The sequence below is a fragment of the Chenopodium album genome, chromosome 12 (genome assembly GCF_948465745.1).
Source record: "Chenopodium album chromosome 12, dcCheAlbu1.1, whole genome shotgun sequence".
NCBI lineage: Eukaryota > Viridiplantae > Streptophyta > Magnoliopsida > Caryophyllales > Amaranthaceae > Chenopodium > Chenopodium album.
Window position 1 is genome coordinate 31546392 of NC_137845.1, and position 15965 is coordinate 31562356.

Here is a 15965-nt window from a genome sequence, read left to right on the forward strand (position 1 = left end):
AATCCCTTGAAACTTATATTCATTAGAAAGCTTGCTCAAGCTTTCTTCCATTCGTTCCATTTATTGTTGCTTCGCAGGGTCATTGACTTGAAGAGCAATGGTCTTCATCCTCTCAGTTAAACTACCAAGATTCTGCCTAAGTTCATTGACTTCTTCCCGAGTTGCCATTTTCTTCTTAGCTTTTCTCTTTTGTCGAATCGGTTTATCAAAGAGTAAGACTTGGATGAAAGCGTTTTCCTTGATTAGTCGTCCTTCCTTTCTAGCCCAAGAGCTGTAAATTAAACCATATTTAACTTAATGACTTGACTCAAATTAACTTTGACTTTATTGTTTTTAAAGGCAAAAAAGCAAAAATAGGGTGTACATTTTTGGGAATCAAGTATAGGGTTTAAGCAACATGGTTTTGTTTAATTTGGAGGATTAATATCTGACTTACCCCCCTAAAAAAAATGACGAAAAACACGCGCACACAAGACTCTCTAGATATGGTCATGGTGAACATATTTACAAGGTATGTGTTTAAGAAAGTGAGTGAAAGTTACATGCTTTGACACTTTTGTAAGATCATGGGACTATGTGCTTAGACTCAAACAAAGAATGAATACAACTTCTTCCGTTAATAAAAAGGGTTAATTAGACTCAGGGTGAAGACTCGAGCAGAAAAATTGACCGTCGCCGAAGCAACGGAACTGTCGTGAAACGCTAGAAGCCATCGCGGCACGATAAGGTTATCGCGTCACGATGGACACCATCGTATCACGCCACAGGTCAGACCTTCGCGTCATTACTGATGCGTCGGTCTGGGCCTTTTTCCAATGTTCTGCTTTAAAAAGGACAAGCCTAAAGTCGTACTAAGTCAGTTTAATCAATTTATTAAAATTTAATTATTCATATTAATTAATTAAGTAAAGTCTTACACAGTCATTAGTTAGTTTATTTAAACTCTTAAACAAGTCAAACAAACAGTTAGTGTAAATATGCACAAGCAAAGATGCAAAAGTAGTCAAGTAAGCACAATATGATGCAATGAGTTTGCAACCTAACCATGGCTCTAGTTCTCTAAAGTTCAAGGATAAGGGTTAGTTAAAGAGGGTCCATGGTTATGAGTCCGGATGCATCGCGCGGAAGCCTTACCTTTGGAAGGGTTGGCGCGTATGGATGGGACCCCGCAAGTTAAAATTGCTTCCATGGTTTGGTGAATTCACAAACTCGGATGTACCCTTTGTATAACACATATGGGTTCAAAAAAGTGAGAAAAACTCAATCAGGAAGTAAAACCAAGCAAATAGTACTAGAATTAGTCGAAATAAGAATGCAGATTTCTGGCTTGGTATTGGAAGAACTTGGCGCGAGACAACAGGGACCCTCACGAGATGATAGCCTTATCGCACCGCGATAGAGCCATTTCACTGTGATGGGCACTGTTTTCATAACGCCAGTTCCTACATGCCTTAGCAGCTATCTTTGCTCTTAGAATTTTCCAGTTTTTCGTAGCGTTATTTCCATTCTAGTTGTGTAAGATATTTCCCAAATTTCCTACGTGTAAAAATCCTATGTTTTTTACGCATTACGGATAGTCTATCCATTGCGGACCTTTTTTATGCTTATGCTAATAATGTCAATCAAAATTACGCACATGAATACTTAAAACTTTTCAAGTCTCATCGACTCATTCTAAATTATTGCCAAAATAAATTTTAGGAATTAAAATAGAAATCCTCCCTAGTGTAGTCGCCAAAAAACTGTAGGGAATATTTCAAGCATCCCACACTTGAGCCCCACTGTGATCATACACTTAAGCATGGTGGCGTCCAAAGGGAAGGAAGCTAGAGCAAAAGAGTCGCCAACAAGTTTTAGGAACTTGTAAACCGTTCACAGAGTGAAGGTCACACCCCTTCACGATCCATGAGATCGCTAACTCCATAGTGGTCATGAACCATGACTGGATATTCGGGGATGAAGGTACAAATCCAACTTAAAAGAGATTGAACCTTTCCTAAATAAGCCTCTACTTTAATCTTCTCATATTCATGTGAGTTTTCTGACTAACATACAATCAATATATTAACCCTAAACTTGTTTAATCTATGTTGGTTGAACATTAATGCACAAACAAATCTATTATTGGCGATCACTTAAATTAAAATCGCATTAGCCTAAATAAAATTATTAATTATCTTATTAAGTGTGATCAAGTACAAATTCCCTTTAAACTTGCAAGGGAGGGCGTGATCAAGCAATAACAATAAATATCAAGCAACATGATAAATCATCATTAAAATATTCTAATCAAAGCATAATAATATTAGCAAGATCCTAAGCATGATACTAACATGATTAATAACAAATCCTAGCATGTCACTAAACAATAAAGATCAAAGCTTTAACCCTAACATGATATTAACATGATAGAAGAAAATAGGAAGCAACCTAAGCATGATACTAAAAAGCAATAAATAACATCCTAACATGATACTAGTAATTAAGATAATCTAAGCATGATTTCTATAGAAATATAGCAGTAGCACAACTTTGTTGCCTCGTATCTCTTTCTATCAAAACAATACACGCGTTAGTAACTTCAATGAAAATATTAAATCAAACAATTAATTTAAATAATTGAAATAGGGATTTGTGACCAAACCCTAAAAAATTATCAACCTTTCACGTCTTGGGTGAAGGCAACTTCGAGCTTGGCTAGGTGTGTCTAGAACTCGTGAATGCGGAATATTGTGTGGTGTTTGAAAAGGCTAGGCTAGAAAGAGGGAGAGAGAATAAGCTATTGTTCAAGAGAACGAAGAGAATTAGATGATTGTTTATGATTGTTAATGAATAAAAACGGGGAAATACGACCCTATTTATAAGGAAAAAGGTCCTGAAACGATCAGAAAATGATCAAATTCGATTCGGAGTAAAACTACTCCTATCGCGGCGCGACAGGGTCCATCACGACGCGATGGTGCCATCGCGGCGCGACAGCTCCATCGCGACGTGATGGCTCTATCGTCTCGCGATGGTTAACGCGCTAACTCAAAGCCGTACAGAGTCCTTAATCTAATCAAATTAGACTAATTAACGTCCGTACTTATCTTTTAAAATCAGATTTAATCTTTTAAAATACTTGTTTTATTCCAAATAAAATTCTTATTTTCTAAAAGATATAATCACTAATCCTAATTCCACTAGAATTTAAGATAACCTTCTAAATTATTCTAGAAAATTAAAATCAATCGTAATGACTTTAGGAATTTTAATTCATGGGCCCTCCACTTAATCATTGGGCCATATAAAAATCATTTTGGGCCCAATTTAGTATTTTGGCCATAACTGTCTCATTATTCATCGGAATTGGGCTTATAATATATCGTTGGACTGGACCCTCATCATGGACACTATCATTGGACCCTCATCATGGACCAAACTAAAATGGACTGAACATTTTCCATAAAATAGAGTATGAAAAAGAAATATTTTCGAAAACAGAAAGAAGTATTTTTATTAAAACGACCGCACCACAAGACTTTTCACATTTCACCTTGTTCGATAATGATGTGAAAGATATTCATCACTGGGTTTGGTTTTTGGGAAGACACAATCAGGTGTCTACAAGTGCCCAAATGGTGGGCATGCAAGTTCGAATGGAGGGGATGTATGATCAACATTTCGAGGCCATTTACAACCAAATGAGAGGCATCTCCATGTAGGGAATATTTCAAGCATCCCACACTAGAGCCCCACTGTTATCATACACTTAAGCATGGTGGCGTCCAAAGGGAAGGAAGCTAGAGTAAAAGAGTCGCCAACAAGTTTTAGGAACTTGTAAACCGTTCACAGGATGAAGGTTACACCCCTTAAAGATCTAAGAGATCGTTAACTCCAATAGGTATTGAACCATGACTGAAAGTTCAGGGATGAAGGTAAAAATCCAACCTAAAAGAGATTGAACCTGCCCTAAATAGGCCTCTACTTTATTCTTCTCGTATTCATGTGCGCTATCTGACTAACATACAACCAGTAAATTAACCCTAAACCTGTTTAATCTATGTTGGTTGAATATTAATGCACAACAAATCTATTATTGGCGATCACTTGAATTATAATCATATTAGCATAAACAAAATTATTAATTATCTTAGTAAGCGTGATTACAAGTACAAATTCCCTTTATATCTGCAAGAGAGGGCGTGATCAAGCAATAACAATAATAATATCAAGCAACATGACAATAACAACAATCATCATAATAATATTCTCAATAAAGCATAATATTAATAGCAAGATCATAGGCATGATACTAACAAGATTAATAACAAACCCTAGCATGTCATTAAACATTAAAGATCAAAGAAACCATAACATGATACTAACATGATATAAGGAAAGAAATAGGAAGCATTATAAACATACATGATATTAGAAATCTTAGTTAACCCTAAACATGATACTAGGAATCAACAAAATACTCTAAGCATTATTTCTATATAAAAAAGAATAATAAAGTAATTAAAACTACTTACTTGGATGCCTCGTATCTCTTTCTAATAACAAAATACACATGTTAGTAACTTCAAGGAAAATAATAAAATCAAACAATTAAATTAAATAATTAAAATAGGAATTTGGGACCAAACCCTCAAAAATTATCAACCTCTCGCGTCAGGGTGAAGGCAATCTCGAACTTGGCTAGGTGTGCCTAGAACTTGTGTATGAGGATTTTTGAGAGAAGGAAGGTTTAGAAAGAGAAGGAAAGCTTCTAGCTTTTAGAGAGAGAATAGAGAGAGATGATTGTTGTGAATAATGATTGTTATTGATTGTTGATGAATAAAAACGGAGGAGATACGACCCCTATTTATCGGAAAAATAGCACGGAATCGAAGAAAATACTTCAAGTTCTATACGGAATAAAACTAGCATCTGTCGCCAGGCGACAGACATCAGCGACAGGCGACAGACTTTGTCGTTTGGCACTAATTAAAAGATAAAACGCGCTTTTGTACGGAATCCTCTTCTTAATATGATTAAGAAGCAAATTCCGTGTTAAAATCAGATTTTGTGATAAAACACTTATTTTATTTCAAATAAAACTCTTTAAAATATAATTATTAATCCTAATCTCATTAGAATTAAAAAGGAACCTTCTAAATATTCTAGAAGATTAAATCAATCCTAATAACTTTAGGTATAATAATTAATAGGCCCTTCTCTAGATCATTGGGCCACATATAAAAATCATTTCGAGCCCAATTTAATATAATCCATAACTTCCTCATTATTCATCGGAATTGGGCTTATAATATATCATTGGAAAGCACTTTTCAAGCCCAATCCAACTACACTATTATTGGACCCTTACCATGGACCAAAACAAATTGCACTGACTATTTTTCATAAATAGAGTAAGAGAAGAAATATTTTTGAAAACTGAAAGAGAAATATTTTAATAAAAACATCCTCATCACTAGACTTTTCACACTTTCACTTTTTTCGATAATTAAATGACGTGAAAGGTATTCATCACTAGGTTTGGTTTTGGGGGAGACACATTTGGGTGTCTATAGAAGCCCCCACTTTGACTGAGTTTGGAGAAACGCAAGTTTCAAAAACGAAAAGTCAAAGTAGCGATAGGGACGGAGAATGATTCAGAACGTTTTGCAATCCTAAATCACTCTTGTAACGCCGATACCTGAAAACTAGCGTTATTTAAACAGATAAAAGAGTTAAGAAACGCGTATCTTGCACCGCCGAGCACACATCTTTGGAGTAACCGATTTTGTTTGACGATCTTCCTCAAGCCAGGGGATATCGCCTGAAGACTGCTACGCTTGCAGCTGCCTTCAATTTCCGCTGTGACAATCTTCCACATCCTAGGGAACACCGTCTATCATTACTGCTATATCTCGAGTTATTTTCTTGAATCATGGTGACAACCTTCCCAATCATAGCGAACGTCGTCGAAGACCGCCTCATCACGAACCGTTCTTCTCAAATCTAGGTGACAACCTCCACAATCTTAGCAAACGCTGTCGAAGACCGCCCATCTCGTGCCATCTTCTGAAATCTAAGTGACAACCACCACAATCTTAGCGAACGTCGTCGAAGACCGCCCATCTCGTGCCATCTTCTCAAATCTAGGTGATAATTTTCATCATCCTAGAGAAAGCTATAAAAAACCGCTTCATCTAGAATCGTTTTTTTCTCAAATCAAATAATAACCTCCCCAATCATAGTGAAAGCTATCGAAGGTTGTTTCATCTCAAAGAATCCTTCTCAAATCCAAGCAAGAGACTCTTTTAATCTTAAAGCCTCCTAATGGAAAATTCTTTATCATGAATTTTCAAATTTTCTTGTCTTTACTTTTAGGAGTAATCGACTTTTCGAGCTTTGGGAAGAACCTTATCTTAAGATTCTTCGATCTTGAAGTTAATCTCTGTAGAAATCTCCATCCTGAGAATCTTTTGTTATTACAATCAATCACTAATCAAATTAGTTTTCAAATTTTCTTAATCAATATGCAATCGATAATTTGATCATCATCAGGTCGATCATCAATCAAGACCGTAATCGGGCCGACTACTAATCAAAGGTGTCAAAAGTTGTTCATTTGATATGATTGTCATCAGGCCGATCACTTACTGCGATTGTAATCAAGCTGACTACTAATCATGTCAATTTGCTTATAGGGGCTAACTAGCATACCAAGGAACCCGAAATTAGTGCATGAGGTCCGCATAATCTAATACGGGGGCCATATATCTTATCGCCGCACCCGCGCGCACCAGTGCATAATGTTGCCAGTATTTTGCTCTATCGCCAGGAGACGAGCTTTAGCGCCTGACGACAACCTTGTCGTCGGGCGCTGCAGTTGCTGCTGCTGTTGTTCGTTGCTCGGTTTCACTCCGAACCTTCAACTTAGTCGTTTCCTTTCAACCAAATCTGCTCAAATCTTTTGCAAATTAAAGCTCCTCATCTTTAATTTACCGATCCATATAAGAATGCGTTTATATTCACGGTTTTTAAAAAAATCCGGGAATGTCCTTCGGGAGTGATAGTGCCTTGAAACTCAGTCGAAAATCCTATCCTTCAAGATTTTAACGAGTCTAAGTTAATTTTCGTAGAGATCTTTCATCATGGGAAATTCGCCATTATGACAAAAAACTATTCCAAACGAGGTGCTTGATCAAAATCCGGATGTGCTCAATTAATCAGGCTGATCGTCAATCTAACTTCGATCAGGCCGACTCTAGTTGATTTGCTAAGCCATTTGCGTCCTTTTGCTTCAAATCTTTTGTACTTGCATTTATATTTTAGACTATAGGACTTTGCTTAAATTTTTTTAGGGTTGTCCTTAGACTTAGTGTTGCTTGATTCATTGCATAATATTTAATGTGTTTTCAACACATATGACTTGTCATGGCTCGACTCAAAGTATAAACTTGACTTGATGATGACTCACTTTGTGTGATTCGTGTGTGCAAAGTGTTGACTCATGACTCAATGTGCGACTCGAAAACGCAGAAAAACAAAAATTTCTGTCATTTTTGTGGAGGGTATCGACTTTCTCCCGAAAAAGAAAGACGCAAAAAAGGAAGAAGTGGAGTTTTTGAAGGTGCATGTTGGATGAGCTTAGTCAAGTGTAGGCGTCGACGTTGTATCTCATAGATTTCCACGTTGTATCTCATAGTGCAAGGATTGTAACATCCTAGACTATCCTAATTGACTCGATAGTGAAAGTATTTAGGTAACTTAGGTACGGAAGCTAAGTAATTCATACTTAATGATGCAATGATGAGTGATTTTGATATGACAAGGCATGCTTCAACTTTATGCTAAGACTTTATGAAAAAAGGTTCCTAAGAGGTGGATTATTTGGTCATGTATCTGTGACGTGTGTGAAAGTGATACTAAAGTTAGGCTGCACAGGCTAATGGTATGGAAAAATATTATTTCGAGAAGAGTCAAATGATGGTGACTCTTAGGCTAGGTAAGCTAATGATGTAAGGATCAAGCCCCCAAGCCTAATTCTAAATGGAAAGGGATGAGCATTGAAAATTCCTTGATATGATCAATTATGAATGCATTTTTTTATTACAGCCGCACCTCATTGTGAGGTTGCCTACGTATCCGTTAGGAATCAGGTCGAACGTAGCTCTAGCCGAACCTCACACAAGTATGTGTATACCTCAAAGAGGTCTTTTAAGGGTTGTAACGTGGTTAGGCTATAGGTTGAAGAAGAAGGGGATAAAGGCTCAAGACCCTAGATAAGCCCCCCAAGGTGTGCAACCTTGTTTTTGAGATCTTCATATTTTTATGCTTGAGCTTTCCTCACCTTTTAACTCTCTTTCTTTTGTTTTTTTTGCTCTCTTTTTATTTTGCTTTTGCATTTTTTGATAAGCGTGGGCAATATCGATCATGCGGTCTATCACTCACTTGTCATTCATGTTTCTCAGGCACGGTACCGAACACTCGATAAGAGACGCAATCTGAGACGTGTTCTTATCAAAGACATGTTCATGTCAATGACATTGGAACACTTGCCCTTTTGTATACTTTTCATTATTTTAAAAATTGCATAGATTGCACACCATCCCATCCCAAGGTTAGGTAGATGTGGGTCGAAGAAAGAAAGGTCTATCGTTAGACGAGGCTCAAAGTGGTTTATCAAGAAAGGATTTATATTTAAAGGGTGAAAGTGATATGATATGGCCACAAGGGGTGCCTCTAATCATAAGTATACCTTGTGCTTAGTTCGACATGGATATTTTTTTTAATGCAATAATCATATCCAAGAAAAGAAATGCTCATTTTATTAAAAGGTAAAAAGGGAAAAAACCTACAAAATAAGATATAAGGAAAATGAAAGGTGTCTATGCTAGACTTATTGGGGAAAGGATGAATAAAAGAAATAGAAAAAGAGGTCACGAAATCTTGTCATTGAAGCTCGCCTCTTGTCTTATGCCTTATCATCACTCGCTTTTCTTGCCAGCTGGAGGTATGGGAAGCTTGTTATTATCGATCAAGTATTGGATGGCCTCTTTTAGCTTCCAAGAACTCTCAGTAGTATGACACCTACCTTGATGGTACTTGCAATGTGCATCTGGGTTCCAACTAGGCAATCTCTTCTCAGGTGCGGGATCTTGAATAGGTCCAATGGGAGTAATGAATCCCTTGGCATGGATTCGATCGAAGGCAGTATCATAGCTCATCCCAATAGGAGTGAAATCTTTCCTTAGTTGCTTTTTAGACCCTTGATTTTCCATGGCTAAGACTTCATTTAGATCAAAGGTACTATCATTGTTACTAAAGTGGGCGTTTTCGAAAGAAGAAGGATTGTCGTTCTTCTTTCCTTTCCAGCCACTGTTGTTATTATTGTTAATAGCTTTTTGTTTCGCAAGGTCGTCTTCAATATTAATTCCAATGTCATAGACGGCCTTTAAAGTATTCAAGTTGCTTTAATACTTGAGATGTTTAGAATATTTTTCCTGGAGATTCTTTATGAACAATCTCACAAATTCCTTTTCAGTAGGTACTTCAATCATCTTAGCAGAGGTTTCCCTCCACTTATTAAAGAAAGAAGTAAAACCTTCATTTTCTTTTTGTTTAAGTATCTCAAGTTCCCTATGATCAGTTTCAACTTGAATATTACACTTGTACCTATCAATAAAAGCATTTACAATGGCATCCCAAATAGAAGTTTTCTCTTTGTCAAGGGAAAAGAACCATTGTTGACAAACGGTTTTGAGTGATAAAGAAAACAATGTATGAAAATTTTTCTTATCTATCCCCTTAATGTTCATTATTGTCTCGAACGCTCTTAAGTGGAAGTAAGGATTATTTGTTGCCTTGAACCTAGGGATGTCACTAGCATTGAACTTCTGCGGAAGAAGTTCCTTGTGCACTGAGACCCCTTGTAAGCTAATGCCCTGGAATCTATAGTCATTGGATATTTTGCTCAAGCTTTCTCGCATGAGCTCCCTTTGTTGTTGCCTCACAGGGTTATTGACTTGAAGAGCTATACTCTTCATTAATTCAGTTAGGTTGGCCACGTCCTTCTTGAGTTCATTAACTTCTTCTTGAGACGCCATTATCTTCTTGGCTTTTCTTTTCCGACTTATGGGTTTATCAAAAAGTAGTATTTGAACAAAGGTGTTGTCCTTGATTAATCTCCCTTCTCTCCTTGACCAAATGCTGTGAAAAGGGAAGTTATGGATACTTTTTGTTAATTATTTGACTCAAACTCTATTCAACATGCAGTAAATGGAAGGAGGTAGGAAGAATGAAGGTTGTGATATGGAGAAAGCACGTGGAGAATGGAAAGACGATGTAGATGGAGAGGTATGAAAGAATTAAGAATAGAATGTACCCCCAACTAAAATGACGGAAAGACCGACTCATGCATGAACAAGACAAGGTCATGGTGATATATTCACAAAGTGCGTGCTAAGACTAGTGAGTGTAGGTGACATGTTTGACTCATGTAATGACCATGTGATTAGACTATGTGAATAGACTTAATTAAGGACTAAACATGATTACTGTCATTAATAAACTGATTAAACCGATTAAGCAAACTGATTATTTAGACTCACCGTGAGGACTCGAGCAAAAATATGGACTGTCGCCAGAGCAACAGGACTATCGCCAGACGCTAAGGACCAACGCCAGATGATAACATTGTCGCCTGGCGCTAATCACTAGCGTGTGGCGCTACAGTCCAAACCTTTGCACCATTGCGGGAACATTGGTCTGGGACTGTTTCTAATATTTTTACTTCAAAGGGACAAGCCTGAAGTCCGTACTATGTCAAGTTTGATCAATTTAATTAGACTTTAATCATTTGTTAATTAATTAATTAAATTAGCAAAGTCCTTTAGTCATTAATTAATTTATTTAACTCATTCACAAGCAAAAAAAACGGTTAGGGGAAAACACATATAGGTTATGCACAAACAAATAATGCACAAGTAGTCATATAGTCACGATATGATGCAATGAGTTTGCAACCTAACCATGGCTCTAGTTCTCTAAAGTTCAGGATATGGGTTAGTCAAAGAGGGTCCATGGTTATGAGTCCAGATGCACCGCGCGGAAGCCTTACCTTTTGAAGAGTTGGCGCGAGTGGATGGGACCCCGCGAGTTAAACTCGCTTCCACGGTTTGGTGAATTCAACAAACTCGGATGTACCCTTCGTTGCCAGGAGAGTTCGATTGGGTAGATGGAGCATGAATCCCCAGATGGTTATGGCCATATGTAGAACACGTATGGGTTTCAGAAAAAAGGGAAAAAATCAATTAGGAAGTAAAATCGAGCAAACAGTACTAGAAACTAGTCGAAACAAGAAGGTAGATTTCTGGCTCGGTATTGAAAGAATTTAGCGCGAGAAAATAGCGTTTGTAGCCAGAAGATGTTTCTGTCGCCAGGCGACAGGGTCATCGTTCAGCGATGACGCTGTTTTCACAGCGCTAATTCCTACATGCCTCGACAGCTTTCTGTTCTTGAATTTTCCAGCTTTTTCGTAGCATTATTTCGATTTTAGTTGTGAAAGATATTTCCCTAATTTCCTACGTGTAAAAATCCTATGTTTTTGACGCATTTCAGATGGTCTTTCTAATGTGGACCTTTTTATGCATATGCCACAATGTTAATCAAAATTACGCACGTGAAATACTTAGAACTTTTCGAGTCTCATCCACTCATTCTAAATCATTGCTAAAATAAATTTTAGGAATTAAAATAGAAATCCTCCCCAGATGAGTCACAAAAAAACTATAGGGAATATTTCAAGCATCTCACACTTGAGCCCCACTGTGATTATACACTTAAGCATGGTGGCGTCCAAAGGGAAGGAAGCTAGAGTAAAAGAGTCGCCAACAAGTTTTAGGAACTTGTAAACCGTTCACAGGGTGAAGGTTACACCCCTTAACGATCAAGGAGATCGTTAACTCCAATAGGTCTGGAACCATGACTGGAAGTTTGGGGATGAAGGTACAAATCCAACCTAAAATAGATTGAACCTGCCCTAAATAGGCCTCTACTTTATTCTTCTTGAATTCATGGGCGCTTTCTGACTAACATACAACCAGTAAATTAACCCTAAACCTGTTTAATCTATGTTGGTTGAATATTAATGCACAACAAATCTATTATTGGTGATCACTTGAATTATAATCATATTAGCCTAAACAAGATTATTAATTATCTTATTAAGCGTGATTACAAGTAAAAATTCCCTTTAATCCTACAAGAGAGGGCGTGATCAAGCAATAACAATAATAATATCAAGCAACATGACAATAACAACAATCATCATAGTAATATTCTCAATAAAGCATAATATTAATAGGAAAATCCTACGCATGATACTAACAAGATTAATAACAAACCCTAGCATGTCACTAAACATTAAAGATCAAAGCTTTAACCCTAACATGATACTAACATGATAGAAGGAAAGAAATAGGAAGCATCATAAACATACATAATATTAGAAATCTTAGTTAACCCTAAACATGATACTAGGAATCAATAAAATACTCTAAGCATTATTTCTATATCAAAAGAACAATAAAATAATTAAAAGTACCTACTTGGATGCCTCGTATCTCTTTCTAATAACAAAATACACATGTTAGTAACTTCAAGGAAAATAATAAAATCAAACAATTAAATTAAATAATTGAAATAGGAATTTGGGACCAAACCCTCAGAAATCACACTACCACAAAAAGTGGAAAAAGTAACATGTAATACATAACTGTCAAGTTGGATAAGCGTTCTCTAGAGTTACATAGAACGCCTATGTTAGAGGACAGTTTCGTAAGTTTAATAAAATAGAACGCCCCTCTTTGTTGATAGTTCTATTTGATTTTACCATAATAATAATAAAAATTGAAATATATGGCTTTACAACACAGAACACTGTAGTTGATAATAGTTCTATTTGATTTACGATATAGTTATTTATTTTTATTTCATCCACTCTCCACATACTCAAAACCTAACCCTCTTTTTTTTCCCTTCTACCGCCGTTCTACCTCTTCTCTATTTTCCCCATATTTTCATTCAACTGCCCTCCTCTTTAGTGGAAATTCATCCACTGCCTTTTCTATTCATCCTCAAGTCTTTTCAAATTTGACATATGGAAACTCCCAACCCATCTCTCGTTCTTCTCGTGCGGGTGTTCAGGTATTTATTTCCCTTTAATGATTTTTGTTTTGGGTTTTTTATAATGGAAATTTTGTAGATCTGCGCTTGTACATTCAAAATTCAAGGAATTGTGCTTTTTGGTGATGTTCAAATCACTAGAATTGTCTTGTGATTGTGTTATATTATATGATTTTTATGAGATTAGTTGATGGAATTTGTGGGTTTTGAATTTGATTTTGAAATTTTGTATTTATAAGGGATATTATATTATAAGAATCTTGAAATTATGCGCCAATATTGTCGAGGCCCTCGCTGCTCTAGTTAGGGATATTAGATTATAAGAATCTTCGACTTTCTCGCCATCTTGTTTGCTTGGATTAATTGTATATACTCTGACATTGCTGAATTTTCTTCTACAGGTTAAATTTCTAGGAATGATGCTACATTCAAGCATTCAATGATCCGAGACTTCATTTTCGTCATCATAAATTGATTAGCTAGTAGACAAAACACCCATATACTACGCAGTTATGATTGGAGAGTAATATTGATCATTTTTATTTATACTTTTTTGTATCTAAAGTGAAATACCTTGTAAACATGCTCCAAGTCTTTCAATTAGTTCGATTAATTCTTTGCATGAATTTTTTTTATTGGAATAATATCAATTCAATGAACACTAGCTAGTATATTTTTGACATTATTTTATTTCTTTACTTGATGCCATTGAAAAAATTGGAGAAAAATAATAATAATTTTTTTTATTATAAAATAAAGTAAAAGAGAATAGTCATCTAAGATGGGCGTTCTCTTTTCATGTGAATACATAACGCCTATTATAAGTGTTAGTTTAGATGAACTACTACGAGAGGGGGGGTGAATAGTAGTAGGTTCCAATCGCGGAACTTAAGCGGAAATTAAAAACAAAATGCAAAAGGAACTTAAGGCGCACAACAATTTTACGAGGAAACCATCCAGTGCCTAGCTGGAAGTAAAACCTTGGCCCTATTGGGACTTATAAACAAATTCCACTATAATAGGAAACTCTCCTAGTACAACCTATTACACAGACCTTTGCTTTGCAAGTTCCTCCACGGACACTTGCCAATTGATAAAAACCTATCCTATCAGACCTAAGACACACTCAGGCACCTTTTTCGACCCAAGACACACTCAGATTCCTTTCTCGACCTAAGACACACTCAGGTTCCTTTTTCCCACCGTGCAACCCAAGACACACTCGGGGTGACTCACTACCACTCGAATTTTAGAGAATTCAAACTCTTACACTCAAATGTGAATTTAAGAGAATTCAAAATCTCACCCCAAAACCAATTACAACACAAAGACTCACTCTAACACATAAATGGAAATCTACACATGAAACCCAAAACCAAAATGATAAAGCTTAAACCTTTGGCAAACTTATTCTTAAGCACTAAGTGGTTTTAACGCTTAAAACTCTTATTTTGCTTCGCTGAATTACTTCTATATTTATAGAGGTTCCTCAGCTCACAAAGTAAGGTTTTCGTAAATAAGATAAGTTTAAACAGAAACTTGGTCTTATCTCTTTAAAATCAAAACCAAAACAGATTTAATTTCGCTTTATTTGAAAATCAAATTTTATCAAATTCGTTTTAGTTAAAAGATAAAATTTTATGAAAAAGATAAAACCGAGTTAAATCAGATTTTAAAGGATAAAATCAAATAAATTCTTTTTCATAAAACTTATAATTATCTTTTACGAATTGATTAGTTTGCCAAGCTTTATCTAATTTCTAATAAGTTCCATGCATAACAACCATTAACATGTTTACATTAACCTACAAAACAAACTTATCTTTTACACAACTATAAGTTATGAAGTCCATCTTTTTCAGTTGATATCTCGATCTTTGCACGGATCCTTGGTTGTTGAGGCTTGCCCCAACATTACACCGGAACCAGGTCGTTACAACCCGTTTTGAAGTTCCTGTTAGGAAACTTCGGGAAGTTCCATTTCTGGAACTCTTCTTCTGTCTTTACTAGTCCTCATGGATCTTCTAAAATTCCTTTGTCTTAGTTCCTACTTCAGCTCCCAATGCTTACTGAACCTGCAAACATCACAACACTAGAAAATCCTTATTATATGGAAGTTTGCTCAATTCTTAACATCATCATCAAAACCTCATAAGGGACAACAATTTCCCCCTTTTTGATGATGACAAACTGAGCAAACTCCTGAGGATAACAAGTAGAGAAACAGAAGGTTAATTTTTCATTTTTCTATTTTTTTTTCATATAAGCTAAGTAAAGAAACAAAACAGAATGAAATGACAGAATAATGAAAAGAATGAAAAACAAACAGAATGAAAAACAAGCAATTAAAAATAAATTGAGAGAAGAGAACAACCTTTGTTACTTACTTAACTGGAACTAGAACAACTTCAGCTTCCAAGTTTGCTCTCGCTTTTCCCCCTTTTGGCATTATCAAAAACCTGAATTTTCAAAGTTTTATTCATCTACTCACAGCCCCACAGGCAATTCATCGATTTTGGAAGCTGGAAGTAGCGCTGGCTAGCTCTCTTAAGCTAGTACTTTCACACAAATTTTCCTGTTTATTCGCAACAATGCATGCATATATAGACAAAGTTCCATAGCAATTAACAAAAACCAACCATCTAGAGTGCTTAAAAAATATTACAGACCAAGTTCCAAAATATCCAAAAGGAAATAAAGTTAAAAACAACCAAAGAAAACATATCATTGTTCCAAAACCAACATGAAATAGATTAAGCTAAGGGATGGCTGGGATAGGCTGCAAGGGTAATCAGGCTTCAAGC

At 36.0% G+C, this 15965-nt stretch overlaps 1 long non-coding RNA gene across 1 annotated transcript; it reads left to right on the forward strand.

Annotated features, from left to right (window-relative positions):
- Positions 1–12966: 12966 nt before the first annotated feature.
- On the forward strand, positions 12967–13846 carry LOC145572307 (uncharacterized). Its single transcript, XR_014096772.1, has 2 exons — positions 12967–13182; positions 13563–13846. It is a non-coding gene; the product is annotated as an uncharacterized LOC145572307 (long non-coding RNA).
- Positions 13847–15965: the final 2119 nt, after the last annotated feature.